The sequence below is a fragment of the Haematobia irritans genome, chromosome 3 (assembly GCF_050003625.1).
Source record: "Haematobia irritans isolate KBUSLIRL chromosome 3, ASM5000362v1, whole genome shotgun sequence".
NCBI classification, from domain to species: Eukaryota; Metazoa; Arthropoda; class Insecta; order Diptera; family Muscidae; genus Haematobia; species Haematobia irritans.
Genome location: NC_134399.1, coordinates 147,841,799 through 147,865,914, shown reverse-complemented (window position 1 = coordinate 147,865,914; position 24,116 = coordinate 147,841,799). Strand labels below are relative to the sequence as shown.

At 33.4% G+C, this 24,116-nt stretch overlaps 1 protein-coding gene across 1 annotated transcript in view; it reads right to left on the bottom strand.

Moving 5' to 3' along the window:
• The window catches only part of shakB (Innexin family member shaking B), a 340,164-nt gene extending 316,540 nt beyond the window's left edge, over positions 1–23,624 (bottom strand). The window contains exon 1 of the mRNA XM_075300013.1: positions 21,794–23,624. The gene's annotated coding sequence lies outside the window, so the exon portion shown is untranslated. The remainder of the gene's footprint in view (positions 1–21,793) is intronic.
• Between the last annotated feature and the right edge of the window lie 492 nt (positions 23,625–24,116).

Sequence of the window (24,116 nt, the reverse complement as noted above, 5' to 3'; positions counted from 1 at the left end):
TAAATACAAACAGGCGGTTCGTAAGATAAATAAACAAGTAGAAAGTTTTTGTTACTCGTCTTGCCTTGGGGACACTTAAAAATCAACATTTCTGAAAGCCGATCAGCCATTGTATATTTATTTATTCTGAACATACACACTGGCAAATAAGTTCACGATGGACATTTCTCTTCGTGTATTAGGGTGGGTAAGTCATTAGAAATGCAAAGAGAATTAGGTGGGCTCGTAAGTTAGGTTTGCGGTAGATCTGCCTCTTTAAAAATTCCACGAAAAGGCAATTAATCGCATGTCGCATGAGGTGGAATAATAATTTTGTTAATTATGATTTAGGACTTCATCTTATTTGGACGCCTTGGACATACTATAAAAATGGATAAAGGTCTACAACATTAGATGTTATCACACAGAATCTAGGGGGGCTAGAATTCGTTTGGTAAAGCATTAGCTCAGCTTAGTTTATGCTTTAGCTTAGTTCATATTTATGAGGTTTTCAACGGGATAAGCAAATGTGTTCTCTTCCAAATGTAATGAAACCCTTAAGCCTATTAATCGTCTCTTAAGACTACAGATATTACAACCCATATAGCTGGATTCGGTTGCAGGTTGATAGAAAAACAAAAGAGTTTTTAAGGTTATTCTAAGGTTATTTGTCTTCCATTATTTCTGTATGGGTTTGAAGTTTTACTTCAGGATTCCGAAATACTTAGTAGAGCGATTTGATTTGGGAATCCGCCAAGTACAACAACTATATTAATAACAGCTTTTCCAACACTGATAATGGCAAATTTTTTTCTGGTCCGAATTACGCGAACTTGGTATTCGCATTCTACTTAAGAGAATGAATTATCTCTTCTCAGTAATAATAGTGACATTTCTGAATGTTTGAAGGTTTCTTTTATATGGTTTCACCGAATGTGGAACGCCGTTCAGACTCGGCTATAAAAGAAGGGAGGTCCCTTGTCAGTGAGCTAAACATGGAATCGGGCGATATTCATTGGCAAGAGAGAAGTTCACCACTGTGGTATCACAATGGACTGAATAGTCTAAGTGAGAGTGGTAATAGCTATACCCAACCTTACCTACCCTAATAAAGAGAATAGTTTGGAAAGCTCAGATGATTTAGGGGAAAATGTAAAGTTTGTCACTTGGCTATTAAATTTACTGCACAGTGGTAAGTATTACACTCAAAGGTTGCTACCATTCGTAAACCGCTTGTCTGAACCTGAAAGATTACTTACAAAAGTTGCTATCGTTATAGCCATACAGCATAAAAATATGGATACATCTTTGGATTCTCCTGTCATTGCTCCTTCACGTCATAGTATACAGGTAAAAATATCATCAAAATATTTCCAATTAAAATTTTATTAAATTTTTAAAAAATATTCAATCAAAAATTTAATTGGTTCAACAATTTTTTTAATTGAAACAAAATTAAATCAAAACTTAATTTTAATTTAATGTTTTCATTGAATGATACAACATATATATTGAAAATGAGTCATTGAAAAAAGTGCGAGGGCTCAGCGATGCACAAAATAAATTGAACTAGTAAATGCCTAGGAGATGCTTCGCTGGCACGATAATGGCTAGTTACCAAATTTGAGAAGCCATTCCACATTGAGTATTTTGTTAACAAACGAAATTATCGAGTTCTCTGACCAAAGCTCAAAATTTAATCCACCATTTAGTATTATTGTAGACCGCCGTATTGGCCGATGGTCGCTTGCTTGTATTTATTAACCGTTGGTTTAAAATAAATGCCTAATATTATCGGGAAAAGGTAGTATTGACCCGCTGCGCAGATAAATATTTCGACCGCAGACCGTGGATATTTCAAACGAAATGATCGAGTTGTCTGACCAAAGCTCAAAATTTAATTCACCATTTAGTATTGTTGTAGACCGCCGTATTGGCCGATGGTCGTTTGCTTGTATTTATTAACCGTTGGTTTAAAATAAATGCCTAATATTATCGGGAAAAAGTAGTATTGACCCGCTGCGCAGATAAATATTTCGACCGCAGACCATGGATATTTCAATATGACTCAGCATCATCGCACTCAGTACGCATCATTCAAGAATGGCTTAAAAAGAAGTTTCAATCCTAATATACAGATGGGAGCCACCGTGGTGCAATGGTTAGCATGCCCGCCTTGCATACACAAGGTCGTGGGTTCGATTCCTGCTACGACCGAACACCAAAAAGTTTTTCAGCGGTGGATTATGCCACCTCAGTAATGCTGGTGACATTTCTGAGGGTTTCAAAGCTTCTCTAAGTGGTTTCACTGGAATATGGAACGCCGTTCGGACTCGGCTATAAAAAGGAGGTCCCTTGTCATTGAGCTTAACATGGAATCGGGCAGCACTCAGTGATAAGAGAGAAGTTCACCACTGTGGTATCACAACAGACTGAATAGTCTAAGTGAGCCTGATACATCAGGCTGCCACATAACCTAACCTAACCTAACCTAATATACAGATACCATAACTTTTATAGAATATTGTTAAGTTTGGAGTGAATTCATCGTCTATGTATTGTCTTCGCGGGTTATTGTAGACTGGACTTCGACTGGGAAGTGTACAGACAGGTTTCATTTATTGTCACATATTGACGCGAAAACTTTGCTTTGTTACATCAGATCAACTCCAAACAACATCATGAATTTGTCTCTGATGATCACCTCAAATCTGTTTCAAGAGCACAATTTGTCACTGCTACCATGTAAAATTTTTGTTGCAGAAACATTCTTTTCTAGGCAAACATAACATGCTTTCCAAAATACGATTTTAATAAGATTTTCGAGAAAATAACAGGGTTTCAAAAGGATTGGATTCATCGTATTCCTTCTCTGCGTGTGTTTTGGGTCAAGCTCTCACTTACTTTAGGAATAACTCTTCTCTGTGGTGTTTCCTACATTTTATGGCATTTCAACTTACGGCCATTCATATACTAATCAAAAGCGGATTTTTGTGGCATTTTTTATAAACCTCTATAAGAGTAAATAAAAAAATTAATAGACACTAAAGTTTTATAAAACTGTTTTCTATTTTCAATTTCTCTAATCTTTGTACTTTGATTGTAGTTAGTCATACACGGCATGTGGTTTCAATTTTTCTATAATAATAGTGAAAATAATCAATTCAAGCTACCCCATCTCAAAGCTTATGAAGTACTGGTTTATTTATTTTTCGCACTATTTCCTTAAAGAAGAAGTGTCAATCCTAATATACAGGTACCATAACTTTTATAGAATATTGTTAAGTTTGGAGTGAATTCATCGTATATGTATTGTCTTCGCGGGTTATTGTAGACTGGACTTCCACTGGGAAGTGTACGGACAGGTTTCATTTATTGTCACATATTGACGCGAAAACTTTGCTTTGTTACATCAGATCAACTCCAAACAACATCATGAATTTGTCTGTGATGATCACCTTAAACCTGTTTCAAGAGCACAATTTGTCACTGCTACCATGTAAAATTTTTGTTGCAAAAACATTCTTTTCTAGCCAAACATAACATGCTTTCCAAAATAAGATATATAATTTCCGAGAAAATAACATGGTTTCAACAAGCTTGTGTTGATCGTATTCCTTCTCTGCGTGTGTTTTGGGTCAAGCTCTCACTTACTTTAGGAATAACTCTTCTCTGTGGTGTTTCCTACATTTTATGGCATTTCAACTTACGGCCATTCATATACTAATCAAAAGCGGATTTTTGTGGCATTTTTTATAAACCTTTATAAGAGTAAATAAAAAAAATTAATAGACACTAAAGTTTTATAAAACTGTTTTCTATTTTTAATTTCCCTAATCCTTGTACTTTGATTGAAGTTAGTCATACACGGCATGTGGTTTCAATTTTTCTATAATAATAGTGAAAATAATCAATTCAAGCTACCCCATCTCAAAGCTTATGAAGTACTGGTTTATTTATTTTTCGCACTATTTCCTTAAAGAAGAAGTGTCAATCCTAATATACAGATACCATAACTTTTATAGAATATTGTTAAGTTTGGAGTGAATTCATCGTATATGTATTGTCTTCGCGGGTTATTGTAGACTGGACTTCCACTGGGAAGTGTACGGACAGGTTTCATTTATTGTCACATATTGACGCGAAAACTTTGCTTTGTTACATCAGATCAACTCCAAACAACATCATGAATTTGTCTCTGATGATCACCTCAAACCTGTTTCAAGAGCACAATTTATCACTGCTACCATGTAAAATTTTTGTTGCAAAAACATTCTTTTCTAGCCAAACATAACATGCTTTCCAAAATAAGATATATAATTTCCGAGAAAATAACATGGTTTCAACAAGCTTGTGTTGATCGTATTCCTTCTCTGCGTGTGTTTTGGGTCAAGCTCTCACTTACTTTAGGAATAACTCTTCTCTGTGGTGTTTCCTACATTTTATGGCATTTCAACTTACGGCCATTCATATACTAATCAAAAGCGGATTTTTGTGGCATTTTTTATAAACCTCTATAAGAGTAAATAAAAAAAAATTAATAGACACTAAAGTTTTATAAAACTGTTTTCTATTTTCAATTTCCCTAATCCTTGTACTTTGATTGTTAGTCATACATAGCATGTGGTTTCAATTTTTCTATAATAATAGTGAAAATAATCAATTCGAGATAGCCCATCTCAAAGCTTATGAAGTACTGGTTTATTTATTTTTCGCACTATTTCCATAAAAGGTTTTAAGATAGCCGAGATTAGTTGTTTGCTTGGTTGATACGACTATATGTAAATATTGGTTTATCACGTAAGAATGTATGACACAGGTGTATTTGAATGACAACAAATACCGCAAATATTACCTGCGGCAAACCATAATATTTTATGCAAATATTAATTTCACTTGAGTGTACTTCACAGAATGGATTCAAATGAATGAACATAGATTGTGAAATTCATACTGACAAGTGTTGCATATGCAAAACATTAATCGCCGCAGGTTGCAAAATATCAGCACAGGATTGTGCGTGTACAGTTCGCTTTTGATTTCATTCGAAGTTTTTAAAAGAAAAAGTCTTAAATAAATGAAATTCATAGCATATAGTGTTTGTTATCACATACAAAAAGAACAACTGCAAAACAATGATGTATGGATAATTTAAAGAGTAAAAACAAATGTAGTAGTTTCAATATTTTACGTTTGGAATGTGAAAATTTCCCTGAAGCTCTGAAAATTTATTTGCATAAATCTAATCACTATCCTTGGCTAACATTGAAATACCTGGTAATTTTCTCGTATCCCATGCTAAACCTTTCCAATAAATACATTTCAGTACTAATTCTAATTTAATATTATTTTTCAGATTTTTCGTAATGTTAGAAATATTATTTCCAAAACTTTTTATTCACTAAAATTCTTTGAAGGGATTCGAAACAACAACCCTACTTGTGAAATAGTGGGTATGCGATTTTGAATATTTGAGGATATAACAAAAGGTTATGTTCATATATAAAATTGTGTAAAAATTGATTATAAAATCTCACAATTATTTTTATTGTCATACATAAAAATGTAGGAAACTTCGTTATCTTTTAGGAATCGAAGAGAAAATAGGTATTCTCAAGTAGTTTCGAATTATATATGAAAATGAATGTTTAAATTTTTTTATATCCTCCACCAGAGAATGAGGGTATAAAAGATTTGTATTGCATTTGAAACACACCGAAATATTGGTCGTAGACCCAATTAAAAATATATATTCTGGGTCGTGGGGAAATTTTGAGTCGATCAAACTCGCCAACTTCCGAACGAAACAAGCTATCGACTTGAAAATTTGTACATGTAGTTGTTATTGATGTAGGTCCATATGCCCTCTAAAAACCGAGCAAAAATTGGTAGTAAAATTGTGAAATTTTTTTTTGGTTCCTGAAAAATAACCCAATTCCCTATATTTTGATCTATGATTGATTATTTCTATTGCTTATGCTCAATATTTAAACCAAAAAATGCGAAAAACTAGCGAATTTTTTTCCATTTGTGGTATTTGTTTCTTTCGAAAAACTGACGTTTATAGCATTTGCAATGTGAATTAAGAAATTATTTATTTATTAAAACCATTTGTGTTGGTTTATAACGCAAACACGGATCATATTTTTGTTCCGACAATATACAAAGTATCCAAGGAGTAGCAGATTAATTAACCAAGGAAAAATAAAATGTTAATTTTGTAAGCAGCAAGCAGCAAGCACCAACTTAATTCAATATCACTCCCTCTTAAATAGCGCTCCCGAAATAGTAGTTTCTATTAAATTTTTTTCGCAAGGGTTCAAAGTATATTTTTGATATTTCTTGCAGTGTAGACCCTTTTCAATTTTCCATGTTTTCCTCTTTTATTTCTGAAAAAAAAAAAACAAAGAAACGTTTTTCATAAATTTGTAGTTGTTTTTGAGACATAATTCAGATTTCCAAATTTTCTGAAATTTTCAACATTCTGCAATTTGGTTATGGAATTTTCATGAAAATTGTCCCGTAGGCGGCGTCTTGGTGGCTCATTGGGTGTTATTGGGTATGCTATGCCATATTTTTATCTTCATTAGAAAACTTATAGGTAAATCGATAATATAGGTAATCGTTGCCTATGGGAAAATGGTCTAAAAAGCCACTGATGGAAATACCACAGGTTTGGTACCGATGCTTAAAATGATCTAAATATTTAAATTTTTATATATGGGGTGGCTGATAGGTGTTGCAACTACATTAAGGTTGTTTTCATTTTTAAACCGATTATTTGCCAGCTGATAGATTCAGTTTATTCATTTTATTGTTTAAGAGCTTAAAAATGCATTTTGATCAATTTCATTCGAAAATTAAATTATTCAAGCGTGATAGTGTTGTTGCTTTATATTTGTCTGGAAAACCACAAGTGGCTATCGTTAGAGCTCTCCAGCATTAAAATGTGAATATTCATGTTTGTTAAATAACGATAATTGTTAAAATAACGAAAATTGTTGATATTTTTGAATTTTCAACTACCATTCTTCTTTGCCATAAATGCGAAAACTAAGTACAAGTAAATAAAATATCATTGGCGCCAATTCGTTGACATACTAAACCTTCTTTATTTTTGGTTATTTTTAGATCAGTTCTAAAATGGGTTTTCAAGCTCTCTCAATATGCAAATAAAAAGACTTTATTTCATATTTACATCCGATGTTTCGTTGGTGATTTCCAACTTCTTCTGGGATGAATTTTTTATTGAAATATTTAGTCTTTTGTCATATTTTTTAAAATTAATTTTAAATTGTAAAAAGCAACGGCACAGGAACACCACGACATTAAACAAATATTTAAAATAATTTCAAAAATAATTACAAAACTAAATCAAAACATCATAAATGTTTTTCCTTATGACTACGATCATAGAAGATTAATTTTTTTGAAAAGTGTACGAAAATTTTTCTATGCTTTATTTAGCTTTGAACTCATTTGGAAGGTCATTGAACTTTATAACCACAATTACTTCATATAATTTTTAAGTCATACTTGGAATAAAGAAAATGTCATTGGATTGGGCAGGGGAAAATTTTTGAAAATAACTTTATACAAAAAAAAAATAAATGATTATAAAATTTGAAGTATTAAAATTTTCTTTGATTTTCTTCGACTTTTTTTGTTATAATAATAATTTAATGTTTTTTTTTTCAAGCCCGAGGACTTTAGAATATTTTATATATTTTTCCCAATATTTCGCGATTGCCATAGTGAATCGCTTCATCAGGGGATCTACAATAGATTTTAGATCAAATGTAGACGAAGCGATTCACGAAATATTGAAAAAAAAAATAAAATAAATAAAAAAAAATATTTTAAAAAAATTTAAATTTAGCATCAACAACAACCAATTATTTTGAACAATAAAATTATGAAAATATATTTTGTTGAATTACATATCAGCCACCCTGTAATTTGTAAATATCTCAATGAAATACTAGTAGCAATGCTATTGTATTGTAACTGTAACTGTCTTAGGGGGGTTTGATGAAAAATTGTCTCCCAAGCAAATCAGTTTAACCAAATTCTACCTATGAAGACTAGATCAGATTCTGGATTTATGAGAACCAATTTTGTTTGGATTTTAGAGAAAACATAAACATATCGTGTATATGATGAAATAATGCCTTGATTTGAAATCTTAAGTCTGTAGGTTTTTTCCGCCATTATTTAAATGAATACGATGATCCTCAAACACCTCTAGAATTTCACTTTCCGAGGAATTGGGTGAAAACTACGAATTCTAGTTGGGAAGGAAAATCGGATATTAAATACAGTTTCTAGAAGCGCAAGAAATAAAATCGGGAGATCGGTCTATATGGAGGCTATAGCAAAACATGTACCGATACAGCCCATTTTCGACACACCTTAAAGAGGTCCAAAAATACTTCCAGATTTTCAATTTAAGGCAAATCGGATAGAAAATACAGTTTATAGAAGACCACGAATAAAAATCGGATGATCGGTCTAAATGGGGACTGTACCAAAACATGGACCGATGGGCACCGTTTTATGGTCCTCAAATACCTTTAGATTTTCAATTTCAGGCAAATTGGATAAAAACAACGATTTTTATAAGCCCAAGACTCCAAATCTGGAAATCGGTTTATATGGGGACTATATCAAAACTTGGACCGATATAGCCCATCTTCGAACTTGATCTGCCTGCAAACAAAAAAACGAATCTGTGCCAAATTTCAGAACGATAGCGCCATTATTGAAGGCTGTAGCGTGATTACAACAGACAGACAGATGGACAGACGGATATGCTTATATCGTCTTAGAATTTCTTCCTGATCAAGAATATATATTTTATATAGTCGGAAATCGATATTTCGATGTGTTACATACGGAATGACAAACTTATTATACCCCCATCACCATTCTATGGTGGTGGGTATAAAAAAATATTTTTTTACGATTAAATGTAATGAAATCGAAAATACTGGTGGTGGTAAATACTGAATAGACACTATTGCATTCTCTGCAACATGTTTTCTTTAGAATTGGTCCAAGGCGGGTTCTTGCGATCAATGACAAACGCTTTTTAAACTATCCTTCCTATTGCAGAATATATAATTTTGGGAAATTTTCCAAAATAATTGATCAATATTTTGAACTATATTTAACGGCGAGAAGTAAACTAATGCCATTTCAATATTTTGTTTTAATGGCTTTTAAATATTTTTCGTTTTTATTTATATTTTAGATATAAACACTGGAAGCGGTAAATTAATATTCCATTTAAATTTTATTTTACAACAATTATGATTTTTTTCTTTGAATTTTTCGAAAATTTTTAAATATTTGCATACCATTAAATGTGGAATCGAAATTCGTGTTTAAATATTGATGAATATAGCATTTTATCTAAAAAATAATGTCGTTCATAATAAAAATTTTCAATTAAAGATAATATGCAAATTGTGTATTAAAATTTCTGTAACAAAATGTTTTACATACATACCGTTGAAGCGTGTAAAAAATCACTAATAATACTTAATTGGTTAAAAGCATACTTCATACATTCGTTATTAAAGCGATATACGGTTTTTTTTTGTTGATATTAAAAAAAAAATCTGATTTATTTCCTGTCCAGAGTTTATGTACAAGAGGTCCTTTTTGCTGGTGCAATTTGAATAGAAATTTTGTGTGCAGGAATGTGTTAACGTGTGTTTATGTTTGTATTTGTGTGTGTGTGCGTGTAAGTCAATCATTTACATACCGTTGTGGTGTTTTACTACGCTTAGTTTCACGTACAGATCCCTGTGGTCCCAGCCGTGTCTGTGTTGGTTGAACACTTGAGCCTGCGGTTATGGTAGCTATGCCACGCAATGATGTGCCCAATTCACGACGCTCATGTATTATAGCCGATTGCGATTGTATAGCATAATCAAGTCCTGGTAATTCCAATGAGGCTATCGGATGTATACGTGTTAAGGATAGGGTGCTCTCTAAGACGGTACTAAGTAAAGGAGCACTGCGTAAGGATCTCAAACTACCGCGGCGACTAAACGGTTCCTGTTTATACATTGGCAAATCCTCAGTGTAAACGGGATTATAGGGGGAAATCAAAAATAAGGACGTTTCTTGTTTTTTTTTTCTTTTTCTCTCTTTTGGAATTTCACTTGTAGTGTTGTTTAGCAATTTGTTTTTATTCTCATTTGCTTCACTATGGAATTTTCACTGTTGTGGAAAATCTTTGATTTCCCCAGATGGTTATTTTAAAAAGTCACGTTATGTTGCGTGGTTTAGTATTTCCGCTTCCGCTGTGATATAGTATTGTTTCTATTCTGTTTTGTTGCTCTTACTGTTATTGTTGTTGTTGGATTTCTCTCCGTATAAATGTGTATGTGTTTGTATTGGTGTCTGTGTTTAATTTGTTCAGCAATGCTTGTTTTTGTTAAATGTTTACACCACTTAGTTATTGCAATTATTATTTTTGTTATGCTTTGTGTGTGAGTGTATTTTTTGTGGATATTATTTTGTTATTTTATTTATATTTTTGTAATGTTTTAGACACCCATGAACTCGGTACCCTATTATTATATTAGAGCTTTTTATTAAAACCATTTTTGGTACCAATTGACACAATAATACAACCACACACAATCGTTTTACGGTTTCGTATGTGTTATTATGCCAATGGGGACCAGAGACCTTTTTATGGTTCAGATTAGTTTCTTTTTTTTGTATTTTTGTGGGTGGATTTAATTGTGTAAAGTTGTTCATTACTGGTGGCCATTGTTGTTACACAATTATGACCAATTATGACGATGTTTATCAGCGTTACATGATTTCAAATACACGCACACTTGCCAATCAGGAGGGTTATCAAATATAAGCTAAATGTTGCAGGACAATTGACTTCAATGCATTGTATAGGAGGCATTTATTCACCACAACAAGAAATACCTGAATCATGGAGGGACAATGGAAGGTGTTAGGTGTAGTGGCAACCCGATGTATCAGGCTCACTTAGACTATTCAGTCCATTGTGATACCACAGTGGTGAACTTCTCTCTTATCACTGAGTGCTGCCGATTCCATGTTAAGCTCAATGACAAGGGACCTCCTTTTTATCGCCGAGTCCGAACGGCGTTCCACATTGCAGTGAAACTACTTAGAGAAGTTTTGAAACATTCACCAATGTCGCCGGCATTACTGAGGTGGGATAATCCACCGCTGAAAAACTTTTTTGGTGTTCGGTCGAAGCAGGAATCAAACCCACAACCTAGTGTATGTAAGGCGGACATGCTGACCACTACACCACGGTGGCAATGGAAAATTTCTCTCAGCAATAGCATTAAAAAAAAATCGTGGTCATGTACTTACACTGAAATAACAGTGAACCCACCAGGAAGAAAAATTTTGGTTAATTTTAGAAAATTTAGATTAATTTTAGAAAAGTTTAAGTAAACAATATTACAAACGCTGACATCATGCCGATATCAAAAAATAAGTAAATAAATTCAAATTCAAGAAAATTTATAATTATTTTTCACTTCTTAAAGAAAATTTTTTAGTTTGAAGAAAAAAAAATGGATTTCAAAATTGCAAGAAGAAAAAATGGAGGCTCTAAAGGAAAAGTTTTATTTAATTATATATTTACGATCATAGTAAATTATGAAAATAAAGACAATAAAATATATGCAAACAACACGGGTTTTCAACCCGTTTCAGTTTCAAGTGAAATCGATCTATATCAAGGTATTACCAAAAACTACGATTTCTATAAGCCCAAGGAGTTAGATCGGGAGATCAGTCTACATTGATGCTAACTGTGGTTCTGAAAACCCTACAGAATCTAGACCCCAACTTGGAGGACGAATTTATAAGGGCGATATATCAAACTCTGTCCGATACACAATATATTCGGAACACATATTTATGGTCCTAAAAACCATAAATATCCTTAAAAAAGATTTTAAATTTAAGGAAAATTGGGTAAAAACTACGGGTTTTCTAGAAGCACAAAAAGGAATCTCTGGAGATCGGTCTATATGGGGACTATACCAAAACATGGACCGATACACACAATTTTCTAAAAACCTATTTATGGTCCTAAAAAACCTCTAGATTTCAAATTTCAGGCAAATTGGATAAAAAGTTTGGTCCTAAAATACCTCCAGATTTCCAATTTCAGGGAAATTGGATAAAAACTATGGTTTCTAGAAGCCCGAGAAGTAAAATCAGGAAATCGGTCTTTATTGGCGCTATACCAAAATATGGACCAATAGGTACCATTTCGGCACACATATTTGTGGTCATAAAATACCTCCAGATTTCTAATTTCAGGGAAATTGGATAGAAACTATGGTTTCTAGAAGCCCGAGAAGTAAAATCAGGAAATCGGTTTTTATTGGGGCTATACCAAAACATGAACCCATAGGTAGCTTTTCGGCACACATATTTGTGGTCATAAAATACCTCCAGATCTCTAATTTCAGGGAAATTGGATAGAAACTATGGATTCCAGAAGCCCGATACGTAAAATCGGGAGATCAGTCCAAATACCAAAACATGGTCTGATAAACATAAATTTCGGTACACATTTTTTTTGATCCTAACATAACTCTAGATTTAAAATTTCTGGCAAATCGGATAGAAAATACGGTTTCTAGAAGCCTAACACCCCAAATCGGGGGACCGCTATAGCCCATCTTCGAACTTAGCCTGCGTGCAGACAAAAGACGAATCTGTACCAAATTTCAAGACGATGGTTAGGTTAGGTGGCAGCCCGATGTATCAGGCTCACTTAGACTATTCAGTCCATTGTGATACCACATTGGTGAACTTCTCTCTTATCACTGAGTGCTGCCCGATTCCATGTTAAGCTCAATGACAAGGGACCTCCTTTTTATAGCCGGTGTTGGGATAATCCACCGCTGAAAAACTTTTTGGTGTTCGGTCGAAGCAGGAATCGAACCCACGACCTTGTGTATGCAAGGCGGACATGCTAACTATTGCACCACGGTGGCTCAAGACGATAGCGCTATTATTGAAGGCTGATTCCAACAGACAGGCAGACGGCCATACTGACATGCTTACATCGTCTTACAATTTCTCTCTGATCAGGAATATATATGTGGAAGTACGTATTATAAACTGAAAAAATATTGACCTAATATGCAAGATTATGCAACCTTAAATTTGGGATATTTAATTTGCAAAATATTATTTTTTTTTTTGATATAATGAAATTTAAATTAAAAGAAAATTTATAATCCGAATATGGGAAATTTACATCCCTCCCATCCCACTAGAATAGGATTGGTACTGTATACTCCCAATACAAAATTCGTAGTGCACTTCACAGCCTTTAGGGGTCAGCTTTGGCATTAGAAGGATAATAACGAAATGTAATAAATAATGAAATATTTTATTAAAACAAGTATATACGGACGTAATTTCGGCCAGGCCGAATCTTATGTACCCTCCAACATGGATTGCATAGTAACTTCTACGTATATAATTCAGTTTGACAAAATTTTCTATATAAATAAAATGTTGATAAAATTTTCTACAGCAATAAAATTTTGACTAAATTTTCTATAGAAATAAAATTTTGACAAAATTTTCTATAGAAATAAAATCTTGACAATATTTGGTATAGTAATAAAATTTTGACAAAATTTTCTATAGTAATAAAATTTTGACAAAATTTTCTATAGTAATAAAATTTTGACAAAAAATTTTATAGTAATACAATTTTGCAAAATTTTTTATAGTAATAAAATTTTGACAAAATTTTCTATAGTAATAAAATTTTGACTAAATTTTCTATAGTAATACAAATATGACAAAATTTTCTACAGCAATAAAATTTTGACAAAATTTTCTATAGAAATACAATTTTCATAAAATTTTCAACAGCAATAAAATTTTGACTAAATTTTCCATAGAAATAAAATTTTGACAAAATTTTCTATCGAAATAAAATTTGGAAAAATTTTCTATAAAAATAAAATCTTGACAAAAAATTTTATAGTAATAAAATTGTGACAAAATTTTCTATAGTAATAAAATTTTAACAAAATTTTCTATAGTAATAAAATTTTGACAAAATTTTCTATAGTAGTAAAATTTTGACAAAATTTTCTATAGTAGTAAAATTTTGACAAAATTTTCTATAGTAATAAAATTTAAAAAAAATTATAGTAAATTTTTTTTTAATAAAATTTTCGTAGATTATTTTTGGGAATCGGCTATATACTCGTATAACTATAGACCGATATGGACCAATTTTGGCATGGTTGTTAGCGGCCATATACTAGCGCAATGTACCAAATTTCACCACGTACCAAATTTCAAACGGATCGGGTGAATTTTGCTCTTCCAAGGGGCTCCGGAGTTCAAATCTGGGGATCGGTTTATATGGGGGCTACATATAATTATGGACCGATATGGACCAATTCCTGCATGGTTGTTAGAAACCATATACTAACACCACATACCAAATTTCAACCGAATCGGATGAATTTTGCTCATCCACGAGGCTCCGAATATCAAATCTGGGGATCGGTTTATATGGGGACTATATATAATTATGGACCGATGTGGACCAATTTTTGCTCGGTTGTTAAAGACCGTATACCAACACAATGTACCCAATTTCAACCGGATCGTATGAATTTTGCTCATCCAAGAGGCTCCGCACGCCAAATCTGAGCGTCGGTTTATATGGGGGTTATACGTAAGAGTTGTCCGATATGGACTGAATAGTGTAAGTGAGCCTGATACATCGGGCTGCCACCTATGGAACATTTGCAATACCATCCGACCACATCAATAACAATTATTTGTGCCAAGTTTCAAGTCGATAGCTTGTTTCGTTCGGAAGTTAGCGTCATTTCAACAGACGGACGGACGGACATGCTCCTCAGATCGACTCAGAATTTCACCACGACCCATACCAGAATATACTTTGTGGAGTCTTAGAGCAATATTTCGATGTGCTACAAACGGAATGACAAAGTTAATATATCATAAATTGAATTTCTTTTTTTGCATATTACTAGTCCTAAGGGTGAATGTTCTGTTCTTTCTTTTTTGTTCTTCTTGTCAAAGCGCTGCTTAATTTTCTTAACTCATTTGATAACCCTCCATCGATTGCTGCATCAGCAGTCCAAAACAAAAGTAATCGAGTAACAAAAACCATAAAGAATGACCGTTTTGTTAAACATTTAACTATGAAATCACGCGATATACTTGTCAACCACTTCCTTGAATGGTTAATTATTGTTATACAATTTGTCACTTTAGATTTGAGTTAGAAGCGTTGGCAATGCGTGTTAATCACATGACACTTGAAGAAGTTTATGGACCTGTGGGGTATGAGTAATGCGATATCAGAAGACTAATTCCATTATATACAGATTAAACAAATTACACTTGTATGAATCATTCCATACCAATTGCAAATAATAAATTCAGTAATGAAGGTGGTACAAAATGACGAACGTTTAGTAGACGAACTTAGGATTCTATATACATTTCTTGTATACTCTTTATTATTGATATAACTAATTTTAAAATTATTTTGAAGTTTTTACAAGATACACAAATATACTGTGTCTGTTCGTCAGTCAATAAACTAATCAGCTATCTGCGATGTCCGTCCGGCTGTGGAATACAATTTTACTACTTTAATTAGTATGTATTTCATTATCAATATATATATATTTTGTAATGGCTTTATTAAACTCACATTGTTTCTACTTTCATGATGTTTCTGTCAGAACTGAATTTTGTTTGTTTTTAACTTCAAAATATATTTCTAACTTTTGTTCGCTAAGTGTAATTACAATATTACATGTTATATATACATATGCAAAAGTGCTGACATCCCCTTTTTGTGTTTCTAACAGCTTGTTATAATTGATATGTAGGGTGGATGATGTTATATTTACAAGAGTGTTGATGATTTTTGCATGATTTCTATGAGTTTTGTAAAGAACAAATTTAAAATGTCAAAAGTAATAAAACAAAGTTTTGACGACAACCACAATTTGTATAATATGCTAATGTATTCTGACATTTACTTTCATTGATCTGGTTATTTTTAAGAAAAATTTAAAAGCATAGTAATTAAATATTCCTTCTTAAATTGAGATAAACCGAAGAAATAATCAGGAAAATACAAACGTTGGGTTGTAAAAAGCTATATTAGAAAAATATGTTTGTGGTTTTCTGTTTTTCATAAATGGGTAATACAACAATAGAGAATAGTTCATCATAGTACCATCATTTTAATAAAGTAGAAAAATTTATATAAATTGGCAAACAAATGATGAATACCTGCATGATTTACTTTATTTTGTCTTCAAGTGCTATCAATACCGTGAAAATTGTATTAACGGAAACTTAAATTTCTAAATTCAGATTCGATTTTAAGTAGAAATTATGTCATAAAAATAGGAATTTTCAGAATTATTTCTGTCAAGTTCATCTTAGTCAAAAAAAAAAATTTTCATGTAAATATACTCATTTTTAAGTCGAATCACTTAACTGTAAAGACAAAATGACTTCATTGAAAAGCTTTTCGGCTTTTGAACAAGAAATAGGACTTTATTTAATAGAAATTTATTTTCTACACTAGGGAGCCACCGTGGTGCAATGGTTAGAATGCCCGCCTTGCATACACAAGGTGGTGGGTTCAATTCCTGCTTCGACCGAACACCAACAAGTTTTTCAGTGGTGGATTATCCCACCTCAGAAATGTTGGTGACATTTCTGAGGGTTTCAAAGCTTCTCTAAGTGGTTTCACTGGAATGTGGAACGCAGTTCGGAATCGGCTATAAAAAGGAGGCCCTTTGTCATTGAGCTTAACATGGAATCAGGCAGCACTCAGTGGTAAGAGAGAATGTGGTATCACAATGGACTGCATAGTTCAAGTGAGCCTGATACATCGGGCTACCACCTAACCTAAAATACACTAAGAATAGTTGGAATCCGCATTGTAAGAACAAGAATTTTTTAACAATATATATCTTATGTGTGATCGACGCTTCTATCATTGCAATCCTTTTTATACCCTCCACCATAGGATGGGGGGTACATTAACTTTGTCATTCCGTTTGTAACACATCGAAATATTGCTCTAAGACCCCATAAAGTATATATATTCTGGGTCGTGGTGAAATTTTGAGTCGATCTAAGCATGTCCGTCCGTCTGTTGAAATTACGCTAACTCCCGAACGAAACAAGCTATCGACTTGAAACTTGGCACAAGTAGTAGTTATTGATGTAGGTCAGATGGTATTGAAAATGGACCATATCGGTCCATTTTTACGTATAGCCCCCATATAAACGGACCCCCAAATTTGGCTTGCGAGGCAAATTTCATCCGATCCGGCTGAAATTTGGTACATGGTGTTAGTATATGGTTTCTAACAACCATGCGAAAATTGGTCCACATCGGTCCATAATTATATATAGCCGCCATATAAACCGCTCCCCCGATTTGGTTTGCAGAGCCTCTAAGAGAAACAAATTTCATCCGATCCGGCTGAAATTTGGTACATGATGGTAGTATGCGGTTTCTAATGACCATGCAAAAATTGGTCCATATCGGTCCATAATTATGTATAGGCCCCATATAAACCAATCCCCAGATTTGACCTCCGGGGCATCTTGGAAGAGCAAAATTCTTCCCATTCGGTTGAAATTTGGTACGTGATGTTAGTATATGGTATCCAACAACCATGCATGAATTGGTTCCTATCAGTCCATAATTATATATAGCTCCCATATAAACCGATCGCCAGATTTCACCTTCGGTGCCTTTTGGAGAAGCAAAATTCATCCGATCTGGTTGAAATTTGGTACATGGTGGTAGTATATGATATTCAAGTGCGAAGTGGTCCGTATCAGTCCATAAGCATTTATAGCCTCCATATAAACCGATCCCGAGATTTGGTTTTGGAGCCTCTTTGAGGAGCAAATTTCATCCGAGTGAGTTGAAATTTGTGGATGACAGTCTTTCGTAGAAGTTTCTACGCAATCCATGGTGGAGGGTACATAAGATTCGACCTGGCCGAACTTACGGCCGTATATACTTGTTATCGCTTTCATTATCCCTACAGCGATCAGCTCCTTCAGCACTTTCTTCAATCCGAGTTCAAACAGCCTGTCACCCTTAAAAACGTCATCTGCTTTAATGAGAGTTACCAATCGCCGCTGAAAAAATTGTTAGTGTTCACCTTAAACTCGGATTATGCCCCCTTTCCTTGCAAAGCGGGCATGATAAACTTTGCAATACAGTATCTTTTTTTCGTGGTTTCTTTAACATTACCTCAAACAACGGTCAATATTTTATTTAACCATTAAATATACCACACTGAAAAATTATTTATCCCATATGAAAATTACTGATCTTATTTGTCACGGGTCAGTACACACCGGGGACTAGTTTTGTACCGGTCCTGGGGTTGGTCTATTTCCCGTAGGTTTACAACAAACAAAACATAGTGTAAATTTTTATTTACTCAACATGAGAAATATTGTTTATACAAAAAAAAAAAAAAAAAATCACGAAAATTTTTCCAATTAAAATTCGATTAAAAATTGAATTGATTCAACAAATTTTTCAATTTAAACAACAATCAATCACAACAATTAATAGTATCAAATAATTGACCTTCAATTAATTTTTTAATTGATACTATCATTGTCAATTGTTTTTAATTGAAATCTCGAGTAAGGTAATTTTTATATGGCTAACGGCATACGATCGTATCGTATTTCAATATACATTTAATTTAAATCGTGGCGAGATCTAGCTCATATCTTGCGAAATCGTCACTGCTATGTAGCAAACATTTTAAAAATGCCTCTAACTTACCTATACCTACAATACGTATGCATCGACCAATGAATTATAAATGATCTGGATTTAGCTTTAAGCATTTCTCATAGTTTTTTTATACCCTGCGATACACTGTGGAACAGGGTATTATATGTTAGTGCATATGTTTACAACACCCGGAAGGAGACGAGACAGACATATGCTGTCTTTGGCACAAATGCTCAGGATGGGCTCCTGAGTCGATATAGCCATGTCCGTCTGTCTGTAAACACAATTTTGTGATCAAGTCTAGGTCGCAGTTTAAGTCCAATCGCCTACAAATTTGGCATAAGTTCCTGTTTTGGGTCAGAATAGAACCCTATTGATTTTGGAAGAAATCGGTTCAGATTTAGATATAGCTCCCATATATACTTCGCCCGATATGGACTTATATGGCTCCAGAAGCCAGAGTTTTACCCTAATTTGCACAAAATTTTGCACAAGAAGAACAATTGGTACTATAGTCAAGTGTGCCAAATTTTATTGAAATAGGTCCAGATTTAGATATAGCTCCCATATATATCTTTCGCCCGATATGGACTAATACTGTCCCAGAAGCCAGAGTTTTATCCAAATTGGGTTGAAATTTTGCACTTCGAGTACAATTAGTAGTGTAGTTAAGTGTGCCAAATTTTATTTTATTTATTGGTTCAGATTTAGATATAGCTCCCATATATATCGTTCGCCCGATTTACACTCATATGACCACAGAGGCCAATTTTTTGCTCCGATTTAGTTGAAATTTTGCACAGGGAGTAGAATAAGCATTGTATTGAAATCGGTTCAGATTAATGGTGATTTCGATTGGTAAAAAAATATGTTGCATATTTTACACCTTACCCCCATAAATCGAAAATTTTTGTTCGATTGGAAAATTCGGTGCAGCCTACCCAAAATGTGCACGTTCGATTGACGGAGTGTTACCCATCGCAAGAGCAAAAGTGTAACCCATTTTATACCGTAGCTGGTCTACGGTGCAGAGGGTTACACTTTCAATCAGATGTTGAAGGCGCTTTTATTCTTCGACCTAAATAATAGCGTTGTTGCAAATACAAAAGAAAGTGCGTGACGCGTGTATTGTGGTTGCTTTTCAATTTCTTCAACACAGCTGATTAATTTACCAAGAAGAAGCATAGCAATTATTTAGTGCCGCGACAACAAAATTCGATATTAAATATTTTTAATATAATAGCAAAATGGAAAAAGCGCATGCGTTTTCTCCAACACCATTGAAGATGCGCTATTGGAGAGTAGTTCTTCTGGCGACGAGGAAGAAATTACAACATCATTGTTGGGACGAGATGACCAACGGAGGATGTAATTTGTACTCTGAAGTAGAAGTAAGATCATTAAAAAAAATATAAACTCAAAAGTTTTAACAATTTCCCTTAGTTCAAGAAAAATTTGCGTGTTAGTCGAGATTCCAATAATAGTTGTTAATAATAATCGAAATATTTCCGCCAAATTTCTTTTGTTTTGATTTTATATCAGTGTTGCACATTTTTTGTTCGTTTTCACACGCAAACGGTGTTGTCATTGCAAGGGGTTTCGGCAACACTGTGGTAACACCATAAAATGTTGTACCATTTGTATGCAACACTTTTTTCCCAAACGAAATCACCATAAGATATAGCTCCCATATATAGCTTTCGCCCGATTTACACTCATATGACCACAGAGGCCAATTTTTGCTCCGATTTAGTTAAAATTTTGCACAAGGAGTAGAATTAGCATTGTAGCTATGCGTGCCAAATTTGGTTGAAATTGGTTCAGATATAGATATAGCTCCCATATATATGTTTTTCTGATTTCGACAAAAATGGTCAAAATACCAACATTTTCCTTGTTAAATCGCCACTGCTTAGTCGAAAAGTTGTTAAAATGACTCTAATTTTCCTAAACTTCTAATACATATATATCGAGCGATAAATCATAAACAAACTTTTGCGAAGTTTCCTTAAAATTGCTTCAGATTTAAATGTTTCCCATATTTTTTTACTAAAATTGTGTTCCACCCTAGTGCATTAGCCAACTTAAATTTTGAGTCTATATATTTTGTAAAAGTCTATCAAGTTCTGTCAAAATCGAGTTATATTTAAATGTATGTATTTGGGACAAACCTTTATATATAGCCCCCAACACATTTGACGGATGTGATATGGTATCGAAAATTTATATCTACAAAGTGGTGCAGGGTATAATATAGTCGGCCCGCCCGACTTTAGACTTTCCTTACTTGATTTTAATAACATAGTGTACCATCCCAGGGCATTAGCCGACTTAAATTTTAAGTTTATATATTATAAACTTCATTCAGATGGAGTCAGATTTAAATGTATGTATTTGGGACAAAAACCTTTATATATAACACCCACCACATTTGACGGGTTTGATATAGTATCGAAAATGTGGATTTACAAAGTGGTGCAGGGTATAATATAGTCGGCCCCGCCCGTAGGAATTGCAAAAAGAATGAATAGAAATCCCCGGTATGCCTCTGACTAAAGTGTTTGTTTCTTAACTTTAATGTTTGTTTTACTTGGATTTAACAGAACTAAAACTTCGTTAAAAATTGTCTATCTATTGTTTTTATTTGAAATATTATACAATTTGGGAAGGTGTAATCACTTTGCAATGACTAATCGTATACAGACAATTAATTATACTAGGCTATCCCCGTATCACATTTCAATATACAGTGCAGTATTTTAATTGATTTCTTATGAAATATTTACAAAATGTAGGTAGGCCATTGGGACGTATGATCATTATTTTATAATTAACCCAACAGGTATACGCACTGAAGTACCCCATACACACTCACATAATGTTTACCTAATTGATCAGAATGGTAGTTACTATAACAGAGGAAATATATACAAAAGAGACATACTATTGAAAAGGTAAATGAGATCTACATACTTGTGAAATGCTTTCCACTCTAGTAACTATTGGTTGAAGTTTCCAAAAAGCTGTTGGCGTTTCCCGTAGCTGATAGTTGTTTTATGAATGTTGCCCTGTCTGATCCTTGGTTTGTAGTTTGTCTTGTGTTACACTCTCCTTGTATCTCTCTCTATTTCTCTTCAAATCACGTTTGTTGTGCGTTTCGATGATTGGATGAGTTATAAGATGAGTTATAATTCGGATTTAGTTGTGATACCGTTCTCACTACTCTCACTCGCTCTAGCTCACTCTTTATCTTCCACGCTGTGGGCTGTGTATTGTCACAGCCAACGAAGCCACCAACTTCGGCTGTTGCTGCTGCTTCCCCGTTTCTTGCAAAGAGCAAATGGCGATGGTGACGTAAATGCGTAGCGCTTATACGTTACTTTCGCTCTCAGTGTATTCTCAGAATCATGACGCCGTCTATGGTGCTTTTCGTTTCGTTCGTGGATGATTTGTTGATAACAGATTAAAGTGAGTTTGTGCTGTTTTGTTGTTGTTTTTTTTTATTTAGCTTTTGTTTAGAGTTACTCTAACGTTATATGGATAATATACATATGTATTGGTATGTATGTTATGGTATACAAGTATGAGTGAGTGAGTGACTTTGAATTTTTCAGTATAAAAAACAATGACACTAAAGTAATTGAATTGATATTGTATCGTCGTCAAGTTTACAAGTACTTCAGTACTATATGTCTTATATCTCTAGGAGATTTGGTTTCGTATGCTGCACACGCCTCTCTCTTTCTCTTTCGATCTAGTTGTGGTTTAGATGATGGAGGTGGTAGTGCATCGTAATGTGTTATGTTTTATAATACAAATGTTTAGCTTTTCTGAATCAGGGATGATGGCTTTGTGAGATTGAGTTTCTTTTGGGAATATATTATTTTTTTCTTAAATTTTTATTTAGTCGCAGAGTATGACTTTACTTTTCTCGTTGACGCGTAAGGAAGATCGATGTTCTGGTTGTATTTTAAAATGTATTTCGTTTCTTTTACTTGTCCCTCAACTCCATTGACAGTTGTTCACATTTCATCATTCCATAAGTTTTTTTGATCCAGTATTTGTGGGATGTAGGGATTAAAGTGAATACCTTTTGTTGGAGTCGTTATTAGATACCAATTGGTATAATTGGTACCATTCACTTTGACTGATTTCTATGGCAGCAATGCCAATTATGATGGCAATTATACAAAGCTTTATATATATCCCTACAAAGAACTGGTCACGGGTAAAGTTGTTGGCTTGATAGATGCCTAGGTATTTACGCCCCTTAATGTTTTCTCTTATTTTGGTTTGTTATTATAGTGTCTCTCGACTGAAGAGGATTATTACGTAGGCCGATGTGTGTGTGTGGTAAATTCGTTTACTGATTTCACCAATTTCCAGCTTTGCTAGCGATTTTGTTTACTACTCTTTATTGAAATCATATAGGCAGCCACATTATGCTGCCCGATTTAAAAACAATCCATAGAAATGTATTCTGCCAACGAGTCCAATCCATTTTGGCATATGTCTGATATAATGGTGGAAAGTGTTGTTATGCCAATACAAATATCGGCGGCAACTGCAGCAAAAGCTGTCGAAGGCCGTGAATTGAGCTCTCTGATACTATGTGGAGCTGGTGGTGCTGGTTTTATTGGTAATGATGACAAATGAGTTAATAACTATGTTGTTTTGAATTTTTGTATTGATGTTATTAGTTAAAGACGAGGACTATATGGTGGTACATTTCCTCTTTGTATTGTATTTTCCCATTCACCCGTGCTTTTAGCTATTTTATCATTCAGCTGTCCGCCATTTTATTTGATCTGCAAAGATATGAAAATAAATGGAAAAAATTATTTAAAATAATTTAATGTGACAAATATGGATAGTTATGGGTTTGTGGTTGTCACAAATTAAGTTCAATGGGATTTATTTATACATTATAGAAACAAAACATTGTTTCTGAGTGACAAATGCAATTGTTGTTTGGTGTAATAAACAAATTCCAAAGTCAAATTAATTTTCTAAGAAAAATCGAATTTTCCAAAATATTATATTAAAAATATATATGCATGTATGTAAAAATATTTCAAATAGTCCAAAACTTGGAAAACAAATTATTTGAGATTTCGAAAAGTTCACCATTTCGAAATTAGAAAAGTTCATAAGCTAGTTTTTTTTTTGCTTTTACAGTCAAATTCATTTTCTAAGAAAAATCGATTTTTCCAAAATATTATATTAAAAATATATATATATATATGTATGTAAAAATATTTCAAATAGTCCAAAAAATTAAAAACAATTTTTTGAG